The sequence below is a fragment of the Alexandromys fortis genome, unplaced genomic scaffold (genome assembly GCF_014885135.2).
Source record: "Alexandromys fortis isolate MF-2015 unplaced genomic scaffold, M_Fortis_MF-2015_v1.1 scaffold_2_1_26212458, whole genome shotgun sequence".
In the NCBI taxonomy this organism is placed as follows: domain Eukaryota; kingdom Metazoa; phylum Chordata; class Mammalia; order Rodentia; family Cricetidae; genus Alexandromys; species Alexandromys fortis.
Window position 1 is genome coordinate 19217712 of NW_026067930.1, and position 25953 is coordinate 19243664.

The 25953-nt window shown below is 39.3% G+C and overlaps 1 long non-coding RNA gene across 1 annotated transcript; it reads left to right on the forward strand.

Annotated features, from left to right (window-relative positions):
- Window positions 1-458: 458 nt before the first annotated feature.
- On the forward strand, window positions 459-10086 carry LOC126503437 (uncharacterized). The gene is made up of 4 exons (XR_007592290.1): window positions 459-507; window positions 1065-1252; window positions 8196-8267; window positions 9774-10086. It is a non-coding gene; the product is annotated as an uncharacterized lncRNA (long non-coding RNA).
- The last annotated feature ends 15867 nt before the right edge of the window (window positions 10087-25953 follow it).

Consider the following 25953-nt stretch of genomic DNA (forward strand, 5'->3'; position numbering starts at 1 on the left):
TTATTCTGTACCTGGAAAAGAGTCCATGCTAAATAGAGAATAGACTCATTAATGATAATAATATTTGTAAGCAAGTCATTTGGGGACTGTTAAGTTAAGGAGGATTTGCTTAGTTATTAGCTATGTATTTGTGGAACGTTTGTATCTATCTGTAAATAACACTCTTTCCCTGGATTATCAATGACCTCTATTAGTCCTTAGCTTTCTTCTACCTGTGAGAGGCCCCCTTATATATTTTTGTTATAATCCTTTTATCTCCTTTTTCTTTCTATCCTCCTACATTCCCCCTCCCCCCCTCTCTCTCATGGGAGAATGGTCTGTATTCTGTCATTTATATTTTAAATAAATGCTGATTGGCCAGTAGCCAGGCAGGAAGTATAGATGGGACAACCAGACAGGAAAGTAGAGGCAGGTCATTGAGAACAGGAAAATTATGGGAAGGAGGAAGCCTATTCCTCTGCAGTCCTGACCCGACCACAGAAGAAGCAAGAAGAACCACTGAATAAGGTACTGAGTCACAAGGCTAACACAGATGAGAATAAATGGGCTAAAAACGGGCTATATAAGTTATAAGAGTTAATAAGAAGCCTAATGGGCCAATCAGTTTATAACTAATGTAGACCTCTGTTTGAAACCCCAACAAATCTCTCTCTCTCTCTCTCTCTCTTTCTCTTTCTCTCTCTCTCTCTCTCTCTCTCTCTCTCTCTCTCTCTCTCTCTCCCCCCTTCCTTTTTTCCTCTTTACCATCCTCCTTCTATGATCTTCCCAGTAGTTACTAGCTGTGAATATATTAATTAGTCAAATATGGATCCCGTAAGACAAGGTTACCTGAATCCAGGCAGAAGTCTTATCTGCAAACAACATTGTCTGCACTCTCTATTGTGGGGCAATATCAAATGCTTACATGAGCGAGAGGAAGTCCCCAGCTGCCCATTCTTCCTTGTTGGATTCTTGATGGTGTCTTCAGAGAAATGCCACGGCACACGGATGACATGAATCACCGTGACCTCTTGGTTTGTTTCCTTCTGTGCTAATTCCATCTTCTGTCTTTGGTTCTTTCCAAGCCACCAAGGAACGACTCAAAGTTCACGCAGAAGGCATGTTGCGGTGTTGGCAGAACTGTATCAGAGAGACTGGAGGAAGCAGAGGGCTTGTGCAGTTTCTCTCCTGGGGGCCGACCTCAGTGTTCTTCTAAATGCCACCAAATGTTTGCTTTCTTGGGATGACAATATGTAGCTCCTATAGAAGTCCGGTGAGTAAACACAGCCAGCAACTGGTACTTTCCCCCTCACCATCGAAACCACCTGCTCAGTGAATCATAGCGGTGCTATGAGCAAATGAGGGGAAAACCCACCCAGTCAAGACACTTCCTAGTATCGCTGAGGAAGCATTCGGGAAAAGTGAAGCAGAAAGCCCAATGAATTCGCTTCCAGATAGGACCTCTCCTGTGCCCTGAATCTCCTGAGTTCCCTAGTTCCTAGAGTGTACTGACTGGTCTTACTCAGAGTGTAAATGCCCAAGGATAAACTCTCACATGGAAGAGCTACAACCATGGACTGGTTTAGATTAGCTAATGTTTGGCTGCAGTCTTGCCTCTCAAACTTATTTCACCTTGGGTTGATACTTCTATCTCTGTGGGTTTGTTTATTTTTGTAAAACCGGGATGCTAACTCTCTCTCCTTTCGGGAGACATCATCAAACTCAGACCTACTATGTAGCTGACAATGGCCTTAAATTCCTGATCCTCTTACCTCTGAGGACTATGGGTGTTTACTCCTTGACTGGTTTCTATGTGGTGCTAGGGCATGAGAAACTTGAGATTTCTTTATCCTAACTAACTAAACACTATACCGACTCAGCTACCTTCCCAGCTCCAGGATGCTAATACTTTCCATCCTAAAAAGCTTTTGTGAGGATTGTTTGTATCAAATCATCCATCTAAAAGGCCCATGAACAGAGCCGAGCACATTAGCACTCAGTTATTATCAATTGCTCCCGCTGATCTTTGCTGCCCTCTCAGTACAGTGCCTACTTCCCAAAGATTCTCATGGGGTCTCTAATTTAGATTAGTCCCAGTGTTGCATGGAGCTTCTCTTTTGATGTATAAATTAAATGCCCTAGAATAACCATGCCATCCTTTTATCCCACTCCTATTTACCTTATCAAATTATTCTGTTTGGATTCAGTTAGCAACACTCTATAACAAGACTGTGGCACCTGCAGGGGCATAGTAGGAACCGAAGATATATCAAGGGAATTATTATGTGTGAAACAATATATGTGAAAGCCCATGCAGTTGCCTTGACATTGCAAAAACACTCAGAACATGACTCAAAGGTAAAATCCTAATGTGTTCCTTTTTAATAATAATAGCTTTTTATTTTACTCATCAAAGAACAGGCATTGTTAACCTTTTTTACAATATTTTTTTTACAAATATTGACTCATTTCATACACACATATGCACACACCAACAACATGATTACTAAGTTCATTTTAGAAAGAAGAAAAATGCCGTTTTCCTCCTGTTTGTTCAGCTGGAATTGTCAAGAGTCGTAATTTATGTGCGTGTCCTGTCTGAACACACATAAACCCTCGCTGGGCATAGCCAATTCTTAAGCAATCACATGTCAATAGTCTATTTGCTTACCAACTTATTCCATAAAGAAAATCACTCACAAATCATTCTCAATCATACCTGTAGCTTAGCAAAATAAATATTTATGCTGAAAGTGCTGCATTATAAGATGGAAGGAAAGAAAGGGAGGGGGAGGAAGAGAGGAGGAAGGAAGAACGGAGGAGGAAGGGAGGGGAAGGATAGGGAGTACACAAAGCGGGCATAGAGAAATGTCAGGAAACACCAGTGCTGGCATCAACACTCAGAATGAGCAGAGAAGTTCGGAGAACAGTAGGTATGCAGCACTGACTGTTTCTCCCAGATCCACAGATGGAAGGTTTAACCCTACACCTGCATTAGAGCCTACCACTCCTGTGGCCCCCACTGTCCACCCGCTTCATCCCTTCCTTGTTCTGAGGGCAGCAGCAGCTGCCAGGATTACCTCCCAGTTACTTCTAAAGCTTTTTATGGCCACAGCAAAAAGCAAGTGGGAAGATAAAACAAACGAATCCGTCTGTTCTTACTCATAGGCTTCCCATAAAGGAAGGTTTTATCTTTATTTAGAATCAATACTAAGTAAAGAAAGGATAAATATACCAATTGAAAAGCTCTTGCTGTGGAGGCCTTGGCAGCCACAGTAAATTGCCTGAGGTTTAGAGGCTCTATGCATTTTCCCTAGGACTTAGTCTGAACTCTCCAGTGTAAAACCCCGTCATTTCTGGGGACCCTTGATTTAGGAGCATCCAGATTCTGCTAACAAACTTTTTATAGCTTGTTCTTTAGTCCTGTAACAGAGGTAAATCCATAACAGATGGATGGGATTACGAACCTTGGTATTGACTATTTCACCCAAAGCAATGGCAGTGGCTCATTTGTTTGTGTGTTTATTTTTGAGACAATGTCTCACTCAGCTGTAGCTCAGGTGATGTGGACCTCACTAGGTAGCTTGGGCTGGCTTCAAACTAATAGTAATATTCCTGTCTCTGCCTCCTGAGTGCTGACATTAAGGCCCCTGATCACCACTTCCTGCTTAGGAGACACATCTGAATATTGATACTTTTGAACATAGTAAGAGGATCTGGATGAAAGGGGTGGATTTCCTGTAGGAATTTTCCACAGTTTAAACTGATGTCACTCGAGGAAATTAGAGTGTTCTTAGGAACTTTGTCTGCCACCACAAGGAGTGTCACTGAATTCGTGACTTTAATTCCCTGTCATATTAACTAGCACTAAAGCCCCAGGGAAAGCCAAACCCCATGGAAAGTTCTGATTCTTCACCCATCAAGTAGGAGAATGTGTCCCTTGGGGATCTTGACTACCCTAAGGAAAGAAAAGGCCATGCCTGCTAGGCATGAGTTTATAAAGCTCATAGCTGCTTTTAGGAAAGCTGCAGTTTCTGGTCAATGCATCTTAATGCAGTTTAATTTGTTGAGGGTACTGGGAATAATTTATTTTTATCAAAAGTGGAACCAAAATAGCTTTGAGTGATGAGTTCAGGTCTTGGACCAAACCTCTGATGAGTTTTCTACTATACTACGTTGCCTGGAATCTATCCTTAGGTTCCTAAAAGAAAACATGGAATCAAGGCAGAGACTTGGGAAACATTAAGCTATTGTTTCCAGTCACTCTACAGACTAGCGTCAGAAGGTGTGTCATATAAAAATGCTATCGGGATGCAAGAAATGGAGAGAACCTAAGAAATACAGGTCTCACTGAGGGCTTCAAAATTAGCACTAAAAATACCGGTAGATGAAGCACTTGATATTGCAAGCATGAGAATCTGAGTTTGTATCTCCAGATCCCTCATGAAGACCATCAACACGAGTTAGAATCTGTTATCTCAGCAGTCCTATGGAGAAATTGGAGGCAGGGACAGTAAAATTTCCAAAGCTTGCAACCAGTTAGCTTCTGCATATGAATCAACAAATGTATGGCCTTCTCAAAAACAATGGAAAAGTAGTTAAGGCACCAAGGAAGTCCTCTGACCTCTACAAGCAAGCCATGGTGTGCACACATTCACTCATTCTCCTCTCTCTCCCTTGCATGCATGTGCACCCCCCCACATGCACACACACATAGACACACACGTGTGCACACACAAATTAATAGGTAATAAAAATTGGAATTCAAATTATTTGATAGCTAGGGATATAGCTCAGGGAATTACCTTGTGTGTGCAAGAACTCAGGTACAAAGTCTAGCAAGACAAAAATAAAAGAAAATCTTAAAAAATGCCAGTGTGTGTGCATATATAACTTATTTATCCTTATACACATGCACACACATAGTGACATCTTTACTATCATACTAGAATAATAAAAATGTTTAAGAATGATAATATATGGTCATGGTAGCCCATTATATATATATGTGTGTGTATATATGTGTGTGTATTATATATGTGTATACATAAACACACACACACATATATATATAGTCCTTATAGCCTGGTTTACATAAACACTAATTATCATTATATTGTTTGTAAATAAGTAGAAATAATTACTCCTGTGTTCCTATGGACTGATAGTTACCTGCCCATCTCATTATCCTAGTCTGGACTTATAGCTTGTTTACCTAATCACCTTCATCCAGTATATACTTAGCTTGTACTAGGGCATTAAGAGCCTGAATTCAAGTTCTTCCCTCTTCCTGGATGTTAGCATCACCCTTCCATATCCCTAAAATAGCCTGGTATAATAATTACATATGTATTACATTTAATACAATTAAAATTACATACTTTAATTCCTCCTTAACTTGCTTATGCAGACCTTTTTAGTCACTTTCAAGTCAAGACAAGAGTGCAAAGAGAATGACAGTTTGGTCACTTATACATTCACACTACTGACTTCTGTCACCTGGTGGTTTACATGCAATCTCATACAGCTTAGTAAGAGAAGAAGATCTAATCAAATCTTTCTTGAAAATAAATCTAAGGTAAAAGGAAGCCATATAAGCCTCCCCTGAAGACAGTATAAAGGTCATTGTCTCATTCAGCCATCATCAGAGAAGTTTCCTACTGGATATGGGAACAAATGCACAGACTCACAGCAAGACATCATACAGATAGAGAGATCTTGGAACACACGGCTCTAAATGGATGTCTCCATCACATCCCTCCCGTTAAAGCTCAGGGAAACCCTTGGAAGAGGAGGTAGAAAGAGTGTAAGAGCCAGAGGAGATGGAAGAAAAGAGAATGACAAGATGCTCTAAATCAACTAGCAAAGTCATTCCGGGAGACTAAAGCAGCATGCACAGGGAAGACATGGGTCTTCACCAGGTCATTTGTGTATATATTGTAGCTTTCAGTTAAGTATTGCTATAGGACTCCTGAGTGTGTGCATGGACCAGTCCCCTATTTTAGCACCTTCTCTTAGGACCTCTTTTTCTCCTGTTGTGTTGCCTTGTCCAACCTTGATATGAAAGCTTTTGCTTCATCTTACTTTATGTTGTTTTGTCATGTTTGGTTGTCGTCTCTTAGAAGCCTGTTCTTTTCTAATGAGAGACAGAAGGAGTGAATCTTCATGGGAGGGGAGGTGGGGAGGATCTGCAAAAGGTAGAGGGAGGGTAAGCTGTAATCAGGACATACTATATGAGAAAATAATTCCTATATTTTAATAAAAGAAGGGAAGTTGGCCTGATCACAAGATTATCATCTATAAAACAGAATCTAAGAATAATTACATATGGCATATTGCATGTAGACAGCTAATAGCATGTAGTAAGTAAATATTAAATATTTTCCTGTTTTTCCATTATTAATTGGGCTTTGTTTATTGGAAACTGATGGCCCAGAGACTATCTCAACAATACTTTTAGCCACATTTCCTTCCCCTTTTCATTCCTCTATATTTCTTCTTCCTTGTTTTTCCTCCTCTGCCTCTTCTTTTCTTCTTCCTTGTTTTTCTTCTTCAATTTCTCCTCCTTCCCCCATTTCTCCTTCCCATCCCTTCTCTCTCACTTGTATTCTTATATTTCTGGTCAACCACAGTGGCCTTTCAAATTCCTACTTCTCTCTATATGGGAAAGAAATGCTGGGAAAGGGTGGAGGCAGTTTTTCCTCTAAGATATGCTAGTTAGACTGTGGTCATCGTAGCTAAGGAGGGCGACAAGTTCTGGTGTCACACATCTCAGGATTTGGGGAACATTGAAGTAAATTTTCTTAATCTACTATAAAATTACCATGATGTGGCCTGACCACTCTCCTTTCTGCTCACATACATTCCACTACAGTCACTGTGTTTCCAAGTAAACTGCCTGCCATTATAATGAGAGCAATGCAAACCATAATACCAAGGTGTCTGGAGGCTACTGCCCAAGATAAACTAGCTCCTTTTTTTTATAACCACAAATTATTTACTTAACAAGTACTTCCCAGAAATCAAATATCTCTTAGCTATTAATTTGTAAAAATAAGAAAAAACAGTTACTTGGCGAACATTTTTTAGTGGCTCTCCAATGACATATGCATATGTAAACACCTTTAGCAGACATTTGTAATTTTTAAAAAGTTTTTAAATTTATGTATACTATATATATGTATATATATATGAAAACACAAATTATAAGCTTATGGTTTGATTAATTTTTACAAAATGAAACACTTATATAGCATACCATGACCAATAATTAGTGTTCCAGACATACTGACATACCACCATCACCTCTGCTCCAAGGAAAATAGTATCAAGAATTCTATCATCACTTAACAGCCTGCTTCTAAACTCAATTTAAATAAAATTAATCTGTCTGATCACTTGTATATGACTTTTGCTCAACATTTAATCCCCACAGAGGTGAGAGTTCAGCTCTTATCATGGATGAAATTTAGCTTCTATCAATTAATGCCATTAGCTCCATATATTAAATCTAGTGCACTTCTAAAGGTTAATAATAATAATAATAATAATAATAATAATAATAATAATAATATAGATTCTAATTTAGAATCTATGCATGTACCGGATGTTAGATCAATGGTTTGCTTGACTTATACTTTCCTTTTACTTTCTCTCATACAAACTTCTACTGACCAATAACCCAAGTCCTTCCATGACGATAGGCATTCAGAAACTGGGGATGTATCTCGGTAGAATCCTTATACAGCCAAGAGGACTTGCTTCATTGGTTTCCTAGCGTGACATGAAACTAGATGTGGTGATACATGGCTATAATTCAAGCTTCAGAAGGCACGGCAGGAAAATCAAAAGGTCCACATACATAGGAAGCTCAAGGATAGGATGGGATACTTGGGAAACCATTGTTAAATGAGAAGAACAGGAGAGAGAAAAGAACGAAGAAGGAAAGGAGAGAAGATCATGGATTTAAATGATTGCTCCATGGTTTCATTTTCAGGGTCTACTCAGTAGACTCCCTGCACTTCCCCATCCACTTCTGTATTCATGTGCTCTCTCTAACAAGAGCAATACTAGAATTTGAGGTCTAATATTTTCCCCTTCTCTACTAATACAGATAAAACTACATGGGCATAGTATATAAGAAGATCCCTCAACTTTGTTGGGTCTTCACACTAAAAACTTATTCTTTTTCATTTGACGTTTTGTTTATGAAGCAGGATCTTACTGTGAAACCCTGGCTGACCTTAAGTTTATGATCGGCCTCAGCATCCCAGCTGCAGGAATTACAGGTGTGTACCACAAACCCCAGCAATCATTATTACAGTTGTCATGTTGTAGATATTTACACAGTCATGTATAATAGCAATCATTCATTCTCAAAAGAAATTATAAATGCATTTTATCAAGACCAATGCTTCTACCCCCCAGTCATGAACCAAAATAGCTGGAGATAAATGAAATTCAACTATAGTGAACTGCAGTGAGGGCAAACACTTATTCAAGACCAATGGACACTGAGATGTACCATGTATGCAATTAGCCCGGCTATGGAAAGAGGCCTAGAACAAAGGCAAGCGTGCTAAAAATGGGGGGGGGAAGGAGGTATACCAGGCAGAACAGTTGCTCCCCCAAGATCATGCCTGCCCACCCCAAAGGGACCCTATTGGGAGATATTCTGGGAGTAGCACTGCTCATATTTAAACCCAAGGTCAAGACTAATAATCCATTGTTTGTTTTACTAAGTTAGGGTGTAAGTGCCTTGAGTGGGTCCTGTACCTTCTTCTATATCTCACTCGGTGCCAAGAACACTGCTAGCCATCAACAAACCGCAATAGAACGGAGCCTTCCCTAAAGGCCAATGAAAACACACACTGAGCTAATGGAGACACTTACAGGCAAAAGATTCCAGTTTTCCCTTCGGAAAAATGCCACCAACACAGTCTCACTAATTAAGGGGCGGTAAGGGACACTGACTGGGCAGAATGGCTCCCCAGGCTTCGTGTGCATCAAGCCTGTTCTATTTGGCATTTCCTGTTTGTTTTAGTTCTCCTAGGTATATGTTGAAAGGACAATTTCTGAAAATTCAAAAGATTTGTCCTGACACCTGTGTTGTGAATTAAGTTATTTCAAGAAAAAGGATTAATCTATTTGCAGTTGTTAAGTCATTTTATTCCCCTCCCCTATTACCTTCTGCTTGGCAAAATCTAGAAATAGAATTCCTCCAGGTCACCTCAAATTGCAATGTCAATTACAGGAATAAAATTCAGACATTTCTTGCAAATTGTCTTAGCAATCAACCCAGCTGAGACACAATCGTCATTTCCTCAGTATTTCCCATACGAGAGTTATTCAGATGGTGTCCCTCACCCCTTATTTGTGGTTCTGAAAAATAACCCTAATGACAAGAGAACAATGTTGCTATCAGGGGACATTAAAGTCATGCAGCCTCAAAGACTATCAAGTCTTCTCCTGAACCAGAACTGGATTCACCTGAGGGTAGATGAGCCTGCAGAGAGAGCCCAGAGGATGAATGATAATCACCGGAAAGCTCAGCAATAATTAAAGGGAGACAGAGGTGGCAAAACAGGCTTCTTATCCTAGATCTTGGAAAATGGGGGCAAGAAGATTCGGAGTTCAAGGTCATCCTCAGATCTATAGTGAATTCTGGGCACACCTGGGCTACGTGAGACTGTGTCTCAAGAGGAATAGAGTGAAAGAAGAGTTAAGGGGGTTACAAATGACAAGAATACAAATGCTTCTGTCCCTTTTGTTGTTTTCCTCAAAAATATGAGCAGAAAATGATTCTGTGAATCACAGCCTTTACCTGCCAAATAGAAATAAATGGAAGACTTCGAAGGAGCCAAAGCAAACCAGCCAGTGTACTCTGAACACTGAAACACAACGTGGGGCAACAGAAGAAGAAGACACTGCGAATGGAAACCTGAGCCTGATTGCCTAGTTCCATCCTTGTCAGCATCACAGCTGTCTAAATGTCTCTGCTTCATTTCGTCTCGTGTGTCATTAGGATTACCATTAGATTTATTTGGAACTCTTTCCATGGAATATGTAAAGTATTTAATCTGAATTTGTGTACGATACAATAAACAAACATGCAAAACTAATAGTAATGTCTTGACATTGTACCTGAAAATTCTGGAAGCCTCTGTCTTGTGTAAACCAGGAATTCTGGAGCTCAGTTTTTATCAGGAACTAAAATTCTAATGTCCCAGCTGTCTTTTAAGGTGGCTTCGATTTCCAATATGCTTTGCCCTGAAGGAGAGTGCAAGAACTCAGAGATAACACCCTGGACAACCACAACTCTACTGGGCTGAAGGCAAATTTTTTTACTCAAAGGTCGATTAAGAGTTTGGGAACTAGTCAGGCAGTGGTGGTGCACATCTTTAATCCCAGCACTTGGGAGGCAGAGGCAGGCAGATCTCTTTGAGTCTGAGGCCAATCCGGTATACAAAGAGAATTCCAAGACAGCTAGCCGTTAGAGAAACCCTGTCTTGAAACAAACAAACAAAAAAAAAAGCAAGGAAGGAAGGAAGGAAGGAAGGAAGGAAGGAAGGAAAGAAAGAAAGAAAGAAAGAAAGAAAGAAAGAAAGAAAGAAAGAAAGAAAGAAAGAAAGAAAGAAAGATGAAGAGTTTGGGGAATAAATGTATTTATCCTGCCCAGTTGCAGGGCTAGAAAGACTTTCCAGCTAGATAAGGTGGCTGCTCTCAGAAAAGAGAAGAACAGGGACTGGAGAAGTGGTTTAGTGTCTGAAACAACAAAGACCTGAGTTCTCCATAACCCACATGAAGCTGGAAGTTGTGCCTGTGTCTGCAATCCCAATTCTCTGAAGGTGAGGCTGAGGCAGAAGAGGTTCAGATGCTCACAAGCAGCTAGCCTCCTGTGAGTGAAACTGTCTCAAGAAGTTGAAGTGTAAGGGCTGACAAGTAAGGTTGACTTCTGACCTCCATGTACACATTGTGGCATCCATGCACACACAAAATGTCTTTTTTGATTGTTTGTTTTGTTTTGTCTTTTGAGTTCTTAATAAAAGGCAAGAGCAACCAGTATTTTCGATGAGTCTTGCAATTAAAATTAAAAAAAAAAAAACTTCCAGGATGGCCAGCGGTGTACAGAGAGACCCTGTCTCAGAAATACAAAAACAAAAACAAATAAAAAAAATGAGAAACAAAGAAAGAGAAAAAAAAGTAAAGAGAAAGAAAGAAAGAAGAGAGAGAGAGAGAGAGGAAAACTTATCTCAAGGAAGACAAGTAATAAATTAAACTAAATTAATTCTTAGGGATGAACAAACCTTTGATATGCAGAAGATATTTACCTGTGTGGATTCCAGTTACCGTGCATTTGATCTGCACGATACTCTGGCAAAATGATGAGAAGTAATTAGATATGTTTGTATGATGGGAAGAGTTCAGGGTAGGGGTGGCGACCTCAGGGGCAGATACAGCTGAACAAAAGCACAAAAGAGAGAAATAAACATCCAAGAGATGGGGAACGGAGGATATGAAAGTTGGAAGATGACCATCCTAACCATTCCAAAATGGCACAGGATAAGCAGACCTGTAAACACTATGATGAAGAGCTGGCGCACCTCCAGCAGAAATAATATTTATAGAATTCAGTGGTCTAACATGGCAAGCCCTTCAAGTTCAGTTCTTAGAAGACTCTGCATCTTGTGCTCCCAGTGGGCTGCTCTGTGTGTAAAGGTGTATTTATAAACTAAGTTTAAACATTTTCATTATGAGACAGATTATCTTGCCTTACTGCAAATGATGATTTATTGGTTTAAGCATATTAATGAAAGCCTACCCTGAGTTGAGAAATAAAAAGTAGTTTTGAATGAGAAAAACTCATTAATAAACATGATGTGGGCTCTAACTGGTACCAGCATGAAAACTGTTTCCTGGATTTCAGAGTGAGGCTGGTCCAACAACAATCTTAGTTTGGATCATTTCAGAGGTAAACTTCACACAATTTCCGAAAAGCAAGTCAAAAACATGGAATCCAAGCGGGGTGGGGGAAGGCTTCGAAAACGCACAGAGGTTGCCAATCAGAAATAATCTTAGCAGGTGATGCTAAGCCACACTTAATGTCCTGGTAATGCACCTACTTCAGGCCCCAAAGGTCTTGCCTTCTGGCTAGGGTGAATTCAGATGAGTTTATCCCAGTCTCATGAAGATGTATACAGCAGGTCCTGCTGTCTGGCAAACGCAGCCGTCTCTCAGAATAAAAAACCCTGTCACTTTGATCTTTATCGTACTGATAAAGGCAAGGGACTTCCACGGATGTTTCATTTCATGTAAACAGAATATTTCCAAGACTTGAAGAAATGAATGCCTTATTTCAGGAAGTAAACATATAATTATTTTTACATCCTTTAAAAATAATAGAAGTGGTTCTTTCTGCAAGGCCGTGGGAGCTGGGGCTTGTAAGCTATGGTATGTTTATAGCAAAGTGGAAAAAAAATGGATATAATTAATTAACATTTTGATAAAAGCAACATGTGTTAAAGTCATAATGAGCAAACATGCAGATGTTAATACGATGAGTCATATGGTTGGTTTTTATTAGTATGAAGTTGTTTACAATTGAAAACATATGTAAGCCTGCATAGGCCACATGTTCCGCGAAATGATAAACGTTTCTGTGGCCTGAGGAAAATATGCTCTGTTTTGTTTTGATTTCTGAGACAGGGTCTCACTAGGTACCTCTCTGTCTTGCCCCTTGTCTGTGGACCAGGCTGCTTTAAACTCACAGAGATCTGCCTGCCTCTGCTACCCAAATGCTGACAGTAAGGGTGTGTTCCACTGTACCTGAGTAACCTGGGGAAAATGCAGAACATAGCATAAAGGATGAGAAAGAGATACCCAGCTAAATCAGGTGTTGAAGGATGCTCCCTGTGCAAGTGGCCAACAACTATTGGTGCAAGACTTCCCTGAAGAACTAATTCATGTTCTCCAGAATGAAAGAGCAGAGAGCATACTGAGGAAGTGAGGAGAGGGAAGGTAGATGCTGAAGTGGGGACGAGACCACATAGCATCCTGCGGTCCATTGTCAGGATCTGAGTTTTCTTCTGAGAGCAATGGGCATATAGCAAGGGGACTCCACCCTCGGACCCACGTAAGTAACAAAAGCAATGGATATCTGTCTAACATACAGGGTCAACCCTATGAAGGCAAACATTTCTTTGATTTGGTTATTGTTGTTTGTGGAAATTTTAATACATGCAGTATTAATTTACTCTATGGTTCTTAACTGGTTACTTGGGGTGGCATGACAAATGTAAAAAAGACAATGCCTCAAGTATTTCACAAATAGCAGCCAAGGAATCAGCCACTTCTTCGCATGCTAGAGCAAAATGAAATTGCTATGTTTTGAGAGCTACAGGAGGATCCTGCATCGATGAAACTCAGCCCTTAAAGAGGAACCGCTCAGCACCACTGTCTCTGAGCTCAGAAGAATGACCTAGAACTTTGTGGAGTGAGATTTTTGAAGAAGCTCTGGCTGTGGAATGGGGCAGGTGAGACGGGGAGTGATGGAGAAACCTGTTCACATTGGAAGGAGCTCTGTACCCAGGCTCTCACTGTTGGTGTGAGAAGAGACTGTTTCTACTGATGAGCAAAGCATCACTTGGGTGGCATTACTGGGAACAGGAACAATAAAGGAAGTCCATAGTCACCTAAAGAATATTCCTTCTTTCTCACGCCTTTCAGTTTCTCTCTATAATCCTTAATGGCAGATTCTCTCAATGTGCCCAAAGGCCAAGCCAAAATGATGTTTGTATGAGCCCAGTCCAAATACCACAGACCTGGGTATAGAAGGTGAGGGTAGGAGGTAAGGAGCAATTATGAAATTACTGACATGGTGCTCGGGCAGCTTTTACTGGAATAAGTTATTGAAACGTGGAGCTTGCTTCTAATTAAATTGTTTAAAAACAAAACACACCACTCTATAGAACAAAGCACAGGAACAAAACCAAGTTTTCCAAAGAATTGAGGGACGAGGGAGACTTATCTAGGGGTCAGGGTCAAGCACAACAATCAATTCCTTACACCGGCAGTGAATGGTCTTGTTTCCTGGCAGCTGAGGCAAAAATGGAAATATGCCATGTATTAAATATTAATTCTACCAGTGCAAGGAGGGTGGAAGGAAGGTGTAAAGGTTTCTTTCAGAGCAGAGCTTTGATCTTTCTAAAATGTGTACTTCTCTGAAACCCAGAATTAGCAGCAGGAAACATGAAATAGAGATGTGGAATTGCTTGAGTTTGATCTCATAGCTCTCTCTCTCTCTCTCTCTCTCTCTCTCTCTCTCTCTCTCTCTCTCCCCCTCTCTCTCTCTCTCTCTGTCTGTCTCTGTGTGTGTGTGAGAGAGAGAGAGAGAGAGAGACAGACATACATACATACATACATACAGACTGACAGACAGACAGAGACACACAGACATACACCCACACCCACCACAGAGAGGCCAGGTAATGGTTTCACTTAGAGAAATATTAATATCTAAACTTTCAAACACCTCAGTTTGAGAGTTACATGCTAAGAATCTATCAGGATGAATTAAGAGCAAATTCCATGGCTACGTAGCAGAATAAAAGCACCATGGGCCACAACTGACTAGTGCCCATGAAAGACTGACTAAATTGGCTTGCTGCCTGAGGATATTCAAGATTAAATTTCTACCAAATACTGAAGTTTTTGTTTGGTTTTGTTTTACTTTGCAGCAATTCCCTGCTGAGTTGTCCCTTATGAAAGTAAGATGATAGTAGACCCACATTGCTTCATAAGTTTGCTCTTAGACAAGGCAAAAAGCTTACCAACGTGATCAAAGTCATTTTTATTTCCCTTCATCACAGCAGGACAAGATGAAGTGAATACATACCACACTTGTACCAAGTTGGTAAAGGCTAAAAAGATGGGTGCTAGAACCTGGTCTTGTGTGAAATCTCCTAGAACTACACTACATTTCATGACATTATTTCAGTTTACTCTGATTTTGGAAAATAGGCTGAATAAATGAAGCAGCAATAGCTGAGGTGACTGGATTGCAAGACTTAGCTTCCGAGAAAGCTGTCCAGAGAATTAGAGTTGAGTAATATAGGGAAGACACAGCTTATACATGATATTAACACATCTTTATCTTAGGGGCAGATCAGTCACGACCTTTGGTGCTACTTCTCTTACACAAATCTTTGCCTCTATCTATTTTTTTTTTAAAATAAACACGATTAAGGAAGTCAGTGACCAGAGACTGATGAAAATATTTCCAAGAATATATATCACACTTATCCAAGATATAACATGAACAAAATATCTTAAAGCAATAATAATAAAATGAATAAATCAAAAATTGAACAAAATTCTCCATAGAACTAGGACGTTTCTGACTATAATTAGAAAACAATAAATTAAGATAGCAAGAAGATAGCACTGCACACAGTTAGTAAGACCAAAAATGTCAACCTATCAGCCTCTAACAATGGTGGAGCCGTGGAGCAATAGCACCTGGAAGTCAAATGGCACAGTCACCTACAGGAAAAGATTGGAAGGATTGGACAAAACGGGGGGGGGGGGGGTACTTGTATCCTACAATATAGAAACAATGTTCCTTAGTATTTATTTAGTATTCTCTGCAAATAAGCTGAAACCTACGTTCATACAAAAATCTAATCCTTAACATTTTTTGGACATTTGGTTAATAATTTTCAATATTTGGAAAGAAACAAGATCATATGTTGTTGATGAGAAGATAAACTGTACTACTGCTAGACAATAGAATGCATTCAATGCTTTAAAAGAAGTGAGCTATAAAACCATAAAAGATACAAAGGAGATATGGATCCATATGACTACCAAAGGCATTTGACTCTGGGGACTCACACATGCTAGTACATGCTCTATCACTGAACTATGGTCCAAGTCAAATTTGAACAGATCTACCATTGTAGTATAGATAATGGGTAAATTTCATTCATGAATTGAGTCAGAGGAACTCTGTAGTTTTGCTCAATTTTTCTATAAGCCTAATACCTTAATTAAATTATTAATTTAGAAAATACTCTTTGATTGTTGACACTGCATCAAATCTGACATTTTGATCACTACTTGCCTTCTTCTCTTACCTATACAGAGAAGTAACAGATCTATACCTCTGTACTTTACTTGTAAAATAGCTGGTTTCTAGTTTGTACTCAACTTTGAATCGTTTGTTTGCATTGCGTTCTGCTTCCTACTACTTCTGTTAAAATATTTGTTAAATAAGAAAAATGCTACACTGAGGGAAGAAATCAAAAGCTGTACTTGAAAAGCAGAGATTATTTAAGTGGGTACCTTGAAGACCAAACTAGTAAAGTCCAGATTTTTTTTTTAAATATTTTTTTTGGTTTTTTTTTTTTTTTTTTATTATGCATACAATATTCATTTTTTTTTTTTTTTTTCTTTTTGAGGGCACCATACCTCATTACAGATGGTTGTGAGCCACCATGTGGTTGCTGGGAATTGAACTCAGGACCTTTGGTAGAGCAGGCAATGCTCTTAACCTCTGAGCCATCTCTAAAGTCCAGATTTTTTTCCAGGAGTGTTTTCACTGCTGCCGGGTTCACACAGGAAGAGTGGGTAATTCAATTTGTCTGAGTTTTCAGTAAGTTACTCTAATGGAAAGAGAATGGAGAGGAGGGCTTAGTAGCATCCAAAAGGGAGTGTTAGAGGACTGGACTGTGAATGATTTAGGTTGAGCAGAAAAAGAGGAAGAAGTAGATCTTGTCTAGATGATACAAAATGAAGTAGAGTCAAGTCAAGGGTTCAAAGTTAGAATGAAGTCAGAAAATATAGATTCTGGAAATCTAATGTAAGCAAAGAAAAGGAGTAGAAAATGATCAAGGAGCAAAGCCTAAAATTAAGTCTGAGGTTTCTATGACTACTGATCCTGACAAGATGGCTAAACCCAGGCTGGCATAAAAGACAAGCAGGACTAATGCTGTTGACTCATTGGCAGGCCACAACAGAGTACGAACTGCCTGCTGGCTCATCCATTTATGCGTAGTTGGTGATCTTGAACAAGGTTCTTTACATTCATAATCCTCTCTTTCATTGTCAGCAAAGAAGGCTAACAATATAATCCAATCTATGGAGCTGTTGTGAAACCTAAAAAGTTCACTTTCATAGTTTCAACGCAGCAAACATTTGTAAGTGTGAGCAATTTGTTCTTTGTGTTCCTATTTTACATTTATCACCTCAAATATAAATGCTGGTGGAGGTCCTGAGTTTATGGAATACTTACTCATTAACACTCTTTCAGGGACTTATTTTAATAGATTCATTTCCATTTACTCTTTACATTATTCTTACAAGGTTAGTGCTATTACCACTGCATTTCAAAGATAAGAATCAGAATACAGACAGTAGATATTAAAGTCAGTCTTGGACCCAAGTTGAAGTGTGTTGCCTTTTAAACATAAAATGTCTTCCATAGGTTCATGTGTTTGGACACTTGATCTACAATGGTGGTGATACTTGGGGAGAAAGTGGAAACTTTAGGAGGCAATTCCTTGTTGGAGGAAGTTGTTGTGAAATATTTGTTTATCTATGCAAAGATGTGTTGTATTTGCTTAACTATGTAAAGATGCATTGCATTGTTTATGTTGCAGAATATTTGTTTAATTATATAAAGGTATGTAGCTATTTTACCTTACCTTCCTAAGACACATGATTGGCCTAATACAAATCTCAGTGGCCAATAGTGAGGAAGGACATACAGGCAGGACTTCTGGACAGGGAGAGTAAATAGGAGGAGTAATTTAAGCTTGAGGAAGAAAGAAAGAAAGAAAGAAAGAAAGAAAGAAAGAAAGAAAGAAAGAAAGAAAGGAAGGAAGGAAGGAAGGAAGGAAGGAAGGAAGGAAGGAAGACCATGGACATACTAGGGACCAGCCAACCAGATTTGTAAGAAGCTGGAATGTAGGACATATGGAATGAAAGAAAGGAAAAAAAAAAACAAAGCAAAATGTAGATGAATACAAACAAGTTAAATTAAGTTAAAAGAGCTAGTGGGACAATCCAAAGCAAGGCTGAGCCTTCATAATTAGTAAGTCTCTTGTCTTTATTTGGTAGCTGGTTAGCAGCTCAAAGAAAATGCCAACTTCAGGAAGTGAATCACTAAGGAAAGACCTTGAGGTTTCATAAACAAGTGTCATTTCCTAATATGCTCGGCTTCCTGTGTATGAATACCATGTGTCCAGCCAGGCTCATGCACATAGCCCCCTGCCTTGCCTTCCTGTACCATGTATTCCCCTCCAGAATGCACTTTTTCCCTTGGAAACTGTGAGCCTACATGCGAGAGTCCCCCCTCTTTGTTCTTGTTGGAGGATTCTACCACAGCGACAAGAGAGTAAGACGGTATGATTCCAGTTTCTTTGTGGTTAGCCACCATCCCATGCGACAATGAGAAGAAAACAGGCCAAGTCAGGTGGTAAAGAATGAGGATGAGACACAGAAGTGGCGCTATGAGAACAAGAAGGAAGTAAGTGGTGACAGAGACCATGGTGTACCGTTTAAAGCATCTGGTTTCTGAGGGAAGGAGGGGGACGCTTGACGCATAATGAGGAGCAAGGTTTACAATGCACAAAAGCAGCGCAGGCATTTCCGACCAAAGACAACATCAAACCATAGTTTCCAATGTGGGCATCCAGTGTACTTGGCAGTTCCTTAGGAGTCTGACCCTGTCATTGCATTTTAATCACAAAGGGAGGAAGTTGTCGTGCAGCCCTTGTCCTCTATCCAAGTCCTGCAATGTCAAACTCAGTTCAGCGGTGAAGCTATCAAGTTAACCAAGAAGATACTAAGAAGATTTCTGGTTTTTTCTTTCCTTTTCTTTTCTTTTTTTTTAATTTTTGAGACAAATCCTCACATTAAAAAGCATTACTTCAAAACAAAAGTCTCAAACTTTCAAATGTTGAGACTTTACTGGGATGTAATATGTGCAAATAAATGGAATTTTTCCATGAAAGGTTGACAATATACCAATAGATAGATATAAAATAAACAAACAAATTTAATTATTTTCTTAAATCCCATATACGTAGATAAGGCATTATTAGAGGTAAATCAACACACTAAATTTGGTGTGTCACTTGTCTTTGTAAAGCCCAAGATATATATTTTTGAATGGCAGACAATTTTAAAAAAAAACTGACAACCTTATATACAGTCTAGAAATAGCTGCTTTTATGAATAACTGAAATTTCTTTATAAATTAGCATTAGCAAGTAATGTCTGCTATGTATTTCAATAGTAAATAGTACACTTGAACCCTAATTGTGTAAAATAAATAACTTCATTCTTCTTACTCCATTATAGAAATATAGTTCATTGTTATTATGTTTTGAATTCCTTTAGTAAAAATTTGTACAAATTTGTTTTTATCTTGTTATTTAACCAACTACATAATAGTCTCAGTTTGAACTCCTAAGAAGCATGAAATAGTTACCATTGAGTTCTTTACAGAAAAAAAATATATTAGACAACTTATAGTAAAATATAATTGTGTAAGTATTATGAGTCTGACATGTGGATTTCTCTGTTGACCACTCAGTCATATTGTTATTCAGCTTGCAGACATCCAGTGGTTACGGATTATACAGTATATCAAAAAACTGTTTTTGATAAGGATATGAGTTGATACTGCATGGTTATTGCTTTTGAGAAAATCAGCCTTGTTATTTTATTATGATGGTGATTTTGGTTGAAACTAAGGAGAACAGAGAATTTCTATAGAACTTTTCATGTAAATATGGTTTTTTACCTCTCACCCAGTTTCCAGTCATTGTTGGTAAGTGAATTACATTTAATATTTTTTCGAACAGCTGATGGAACCTCTAATGCTGATTCTCAGATTCAAATCTGAAATTCACAAATAGGGTGTCTCTGTTCAACCTCTAAATCATGTTATATGGCCATTCCAGTGCATGTTTATCCTCTATCATAGCATTCAATTTGCTGAAATCCCAGTGCACTGCTTAGATAAGTTCACCCAAGGCCTGTACCTCTAAGTATCCCGCACACTGTCCACTACCACAGCCCTAGTGTGCAGAATGAAAGCCCTAGGTCATTTACATATTTTAGCAGCCAACATTTAGCCTTCTCTTCCCAAATTGTGTGTGACATTAATTTCTTTGCAGGTTCTCACTGTGGTTAGGCGAATTGAACAGCCAATGAACACAGAGCATTCTTATAGCATGCAATCACAACTTATATTTAGCTCTCATAACAGAATCCTGACCAAAACCATTGCACAGTTGCCAAAACCAATCTAAAACCACTTCCTAAGCCTTTGGATGACAAGTGGGTATGTTCCTTCTTCCACATGATGGTGGTCACTACCTAGTGAGGTGCCTGATTCTTTTAGGATAAAAGGACTTGTTTATTCAGAAATTTTGAGTGAAATATTGCAAGGTTCACAGTTCATTCCGTTTTATCGATTAAATCTAGTCTCTGACAACTTCTTCCCTGTGTGTGATGCACTGTCACCGGTCTCATTTTCATCCTCTGTTTTCTTTCCCCCACTCTCATCATCCTTTCTCCTCCCTGCACTTTCCCACAACCATGGTTTTGTTTTGTTTTGTGATGCTACTAGTTTCATCTAGTGTTACCTGGTGATCATGGGTTTGGAACTTTCCAGAATAGCCTGGTGGATTCACCATCGGGTACATTACCAAAAATCAGTGACTGTCCCTGTCGATAATATATCAGTATCCAATAGTTGAGCAGGGACGAATAGAGCTCCAAAAGCCCCTCCCTGCTCTGTAGTTCATATTGCTTATTAGAAATATTTTCTAATCACCTTCGATTCCTTCTTACTCCTGATAAAAGTCTATTGCCATCACTCTTCACACATATTTCAACAAACCCATTCTTGTTAGAGTAGACAACTTGATAATTTAATATTTTCTTTAAATGCCCGTAGATGAAGAATGGAGGGAAAGAGAAAACGAGAACTTGGGGATTATACTGAGGGTAAGAAAAGAGCCAAGAAACACGGAGCCTGTTTGTCGTTTGCTTGGGGTGTTTTGACATCATAAAAAAGATCTTTTTTTGTTTTCCAAATATCTTGTTTCCATAAACTGTCAACATTATTGGCTAATCTGCCTAGGAAATTGGAAGGATCTTGGGATTCTTATTTAGTTAAGTAATTATGCTTACGAATGTCTTCTACTGCAAGAGTGGAAATTCTATGAATCTCTAGGCCCTGGATGGGAAATGTTTATTGCTTCGAATTTAGATTACAAAAACACAAAGCAGAGATTCTGCGTGCTGTATCCAGGGAACAAGGTACAGAGAGTTTGGTAATGCTGAAATAGGAAGTTAAAAAGAAGAGATTAGAAAGTGGGGGAAAAAAACAGAGCTCATCAAGAACAGTTGAAAGAAAATTAAGAGGGCAGAGTCAGATCTAAAACCAATGACCAGAAGCCCAGTTATGACATATTGTCCAGGCAATTCCACATCTGGCTGTACCCTATTTCCTAGCTATGATAAAACGTATTTCTTCTTCTTATTTATCACCATCTCTAAAACCACCAGAATGATCAATATTCACCTACAATATGTTAGAAAAGACATATATTTCAGTGTAATGGGACCAATTAGATACCAATTTTGCTAAGAATAAATAAATACTAATGACTATATAAAACTTTGACTTTTATTTAAAGTTATCTCTCAAATCTACACATTCTAAGTTTCATCATAATCTGTTACTTAACCTCAGATGCAAAAGGAAGGGGACTTGTTCCATTACTCTACTTAAAGGACAGACTTTCTTCAGTTGAGAATGGATTTTGTCATATATTTGACTGTCTTCTTTGGGAATCTTCACCCGGAACCTTCCTTTCTAGCCCTCCAACAAATCCCCACAAATCTTATCATGGGCTCACAAACTTTCTGGGCTCTGAAGAAGGGACAGTTCTCCTGGGATTATATAGTCTCTTCCTTCTCTACCTTTTAGTGACACTGGATGTTCTTGCCTACCGGACTCGCTTAACTTTGTACCACGGAAGTGTAGAAACCATGTCCTGTCTATTGCTGAAGCCATAACAAACAAAGGAGTGCTGGCAACCTGGAGAAGGAAACAAAACCGGCGACTTTGAAAGCACGTTAAGCATGCACAAGCAAAAGGGTTGTTTGTTAGCTGAAGACAAAAAGCAAAATGATGACTGTGGAGATATCATAGTCACAAAAATACACTATGTCTTCAAACACTTAAACCTAAAAAAGGTTAGAGTGACTTGTGGGAGGCAAGAAGAAGAAAAAAAAAGAAAAAAAAAAAAAGAAAGAAAAGAACAGACCACTTAACAATGTCATACACGGCTAGCCCTGATGAGAAGGGTGGGAGCAGAAAGCCTTCTTGTTCAACAAAGGAGTAAAGAACACCAATTATTTCTCTCTGAAGGAGGGCTAGACCAACTCAACAGCAAACCAGAATAAACGGGCACTGCCTTCATGAAAGGAAGCTGATGGTTCTGCTGCCATGAGCCTGGTTGACAAAGGAGACATGATCCAGGAGCCGCCAGTCTAAAGGCTGGTACACCACAGACAGGCATGCTTCTTGGAAAAGCCCTCTGGCAATTAGAAATTCAAGCTTAGCCCCAGTTTTTCAGATGACGCCTTCTAATTTTCCTTTCCTCTTCTCTGAGCTTCTTCCAGGAAACCTGCCTTGTCCTCTGCTGTGGTTGGGAAGATCAAATGAGTCTTTTACCGAAAGGGCAGGGCTTTCCTCTCCTCCCAGCTTCTTCTTGTGCACCCACAAGTGATGGCTCATACAGGAACATTGCTGGAGCCTGACATGGGGCCACCTCCTTTCTCAAGCAGTGATCCCTTGTGTGGGGCGAGAGCACATGAGGTCAAGGTTGAAGATCAGACCTCCTCATCTGAGGACAGCCCAATTGCACCATGGAAACTCTCATTTGCAGTAGAATTTTGGGTGACAAATTTTCAGCTCAGAAGATTTTTGGATGCTTTTCTGACATTCTCTCAAGATTTCACTTCTGCATGCTAATTTGTACCAAAAACTTTACCAGAAGCATTAGATAAAAATCAGAAAGAAAGCAAACAAAAACACATTGCCTTCCCTTTTTGCAGGAATAAAAAAGTATTTGCCGAAATAGAAAAGATCAGATTCCATCTTGATAATCAATGTTCTCTCTAATGTTACAATACAATTTCCAAACTTACCCCAAGAATCTCTTGCATTCCTGCCGTAGATAGACAATTTGACTTCCACACAAGATGTTTCCAGGCCCTTCCCTCCTCTATTTTGTGCCTGTACGCCAGTGTGTGAACCACGACAGCACATAGTCTCTTTTATCTGCTTCTGATCTTCTCCACCACAAGGATTTATCTCAACTCATCTCCATAAAGTCACTATTTGCACATAAAGAATGTGTCCTATGCCTAACTGCTGCACTGAGTTCATTGAGGCAGAGATCATGCCCTGATTTCCCCATTTACAGGTCAATGAGTAAATATAGTATTAATTTGACCAAAATACTGGTAGGTCACATACTACTGTGCCCAAAAGGTTGTATTCAAGCACATGCCTACTATGTCATCTCAAATCAGCACAGTGGCACTTTCTGTTTTCTTCAATTTTATTTCTAAGAAAACAAGCACAGAGACACTTTCACAAGGCCATCAGCTGATACTCGGTATAAAGGTAGAATTGGAACCTAAGTCAGCAACGGATCAATTCTGAACTATTTGTTACTAATCTTCCACTCCTGTGAAGAATGTGTCTTTATTTTCCATTTCTTTTCCAATATCTGGCCATATTTGCCCACTTCAGAGGAGTCCCTTGCCTAAAACTCTAGGGTGTACACAGAGTCTGTAGTGTTTTTAACTTTAGGTGTGATATTAGCCACACTGAAGGACTTTAGTAACTTGCCAAAACTGTGGAAGCTATCTTGGGCCTCCTCATATCTATAGGAGCACCTTATTGTCCTATCATTCCACTATTTCCCTCAGCATGACACTGGTAGCTGTAGTGGCATTTCAAATGTATTTTAATAAATAAAGACTGCCTGAAGATCTGAGAGTAAAACAGTCCCACTAGTCCGCCTTAGAGACCAGGTTATGGTAACCCACACCTTTAATCTCAGTAGCCACATTGGCACTCACCTTTAATGCCAATAGCAACAATAACACACACCTTTAATCTCGGTGTTACACACCTTTAATCCCAGCCTTAGAGAGGAATATAAAACAGGGGGAGATAGATTTCAGACACACAGTCTCCTTCTGATATTCTAGGAGGCAGGATTGCCATTTTCAGACTGAGATCAAGGTAAGAGTCAGTGACTGGCTGTTTTGCTTTTCGGATCTTCAGGTTGAACCCCAATTTCTGACCCTGAATTTTTATGAATTGTGCTTCAGGGTGCCGTACATTTTGACTCAGGATTTTTGATGCACAGTATTTGCTTTCTTTCACTCAAGATGGTCTAATATAGCAAAGAAATATGAAATATCTCAGAGGGAGAAGTACAAATACATCATTGGAAGCAATTAGGCTCATACAAGACACATTAAACCTGTTCATACTTAAGACGTTTTAACTATGAATGATGATTATGCAAACGGAAGATGCTAACTCATAAGTTATCACTTGATAAGCAGTTCATTGGCTTCTGGATTCAACTAAATGCAAGTTAATCTAATACTAGGGAATCTTCAAATTAAATGCTTTGCATGTTCTCCAATTTCCCTTCATCTTGGCCATGTTTTTCTTCTTCCCCGTTCACCCATCTTCTGTCCATAATACCTCACTGACGTGACTTTCCAAACATTAACTATACCATCTTTGCTCCTTTCTTGTTCCAACACACTCTCCCTCTTCCTTTTCTTCCCATGGGTTTCCATCCAGTATACTAGATCATTTCAGCCGTGGTCCGTGAGCTTCAGTTGTTCTGTCTGAGTTTCTCCCTTTCCATTTCTTTTGTCTGTTGAAAGTGCATTTGCCCTTCTATTGCTTTGTTTAACCCACTTCCTGGAGAACTGCACCACATTAGAGCCCTGCTAGACTTAGACCATCATGCGATCACTTAGCTACTTACATACTACCTTCATATCCTAGCCTCTTTTTTCCCTGCTATCTGTAGTTGAGTTTATATATAAAAGATTCTTTATTAATCCCTTGATTTTTTTCAGTCACGACTATGTACAGTGATACTCCACAAATACATATTTATAACTAAAAGATGGGTTTAATTTCCTAAATTAGAACTTTGGATCTATGAGAAGGAAGTAGGGGATAGCAGGTGTTCCTCGGGCTTTTTTTGTGGGAGAGATTCAAGACAACTGGAACTCCAAGTGGGTGGGATTTGTGTTTGGCACGTGACTTTAAGCACAGGAATTTCAGCTAAGGCCTTTGTTATTCTCCATATATTTTGGAGTTGGCACAGCTGAAGGTGGGTAAAAAAACCACTCTCTGCTTTGGGTAGTCTGGGGTAAAGATACTGCTAAGCCCCATTAGAAACAGGCATCCTCAGGGGTCTGAGATTCTACTGTGTATCATTATTTAACAAAAACACTGGCATTTTGGCTCTATTTAAATGCATTGGTGGCCACTTATTATTAGACTTCTCTTCTAATGGTTTATTATTTACTCTATTCTCATGAACTGATTTAGATCCTGCTAACAGTTGGGCTGGTACTGTCAGACATGCTACTGTGAGCACAATGCTACCCAAACGCCTGAGTCTTGAGTGCCCGGTGGAGCAGCGTGAACAGAAAGGAATTTCATATATTATTCTTGATAAGAAAGAAAAGTGGTTGAGGAGCCCTTCCTCTGGGTTTGATACCTTCTGTATCCCTTCCTATCAGCTGCCTTATTTCCTTTCCAGTGCCTCACCTGGCTTACTCTCCACACTGCTCCACAAAACAAACCCGGAACAAAGTCACCACGTGTCCTCCACGTGACCA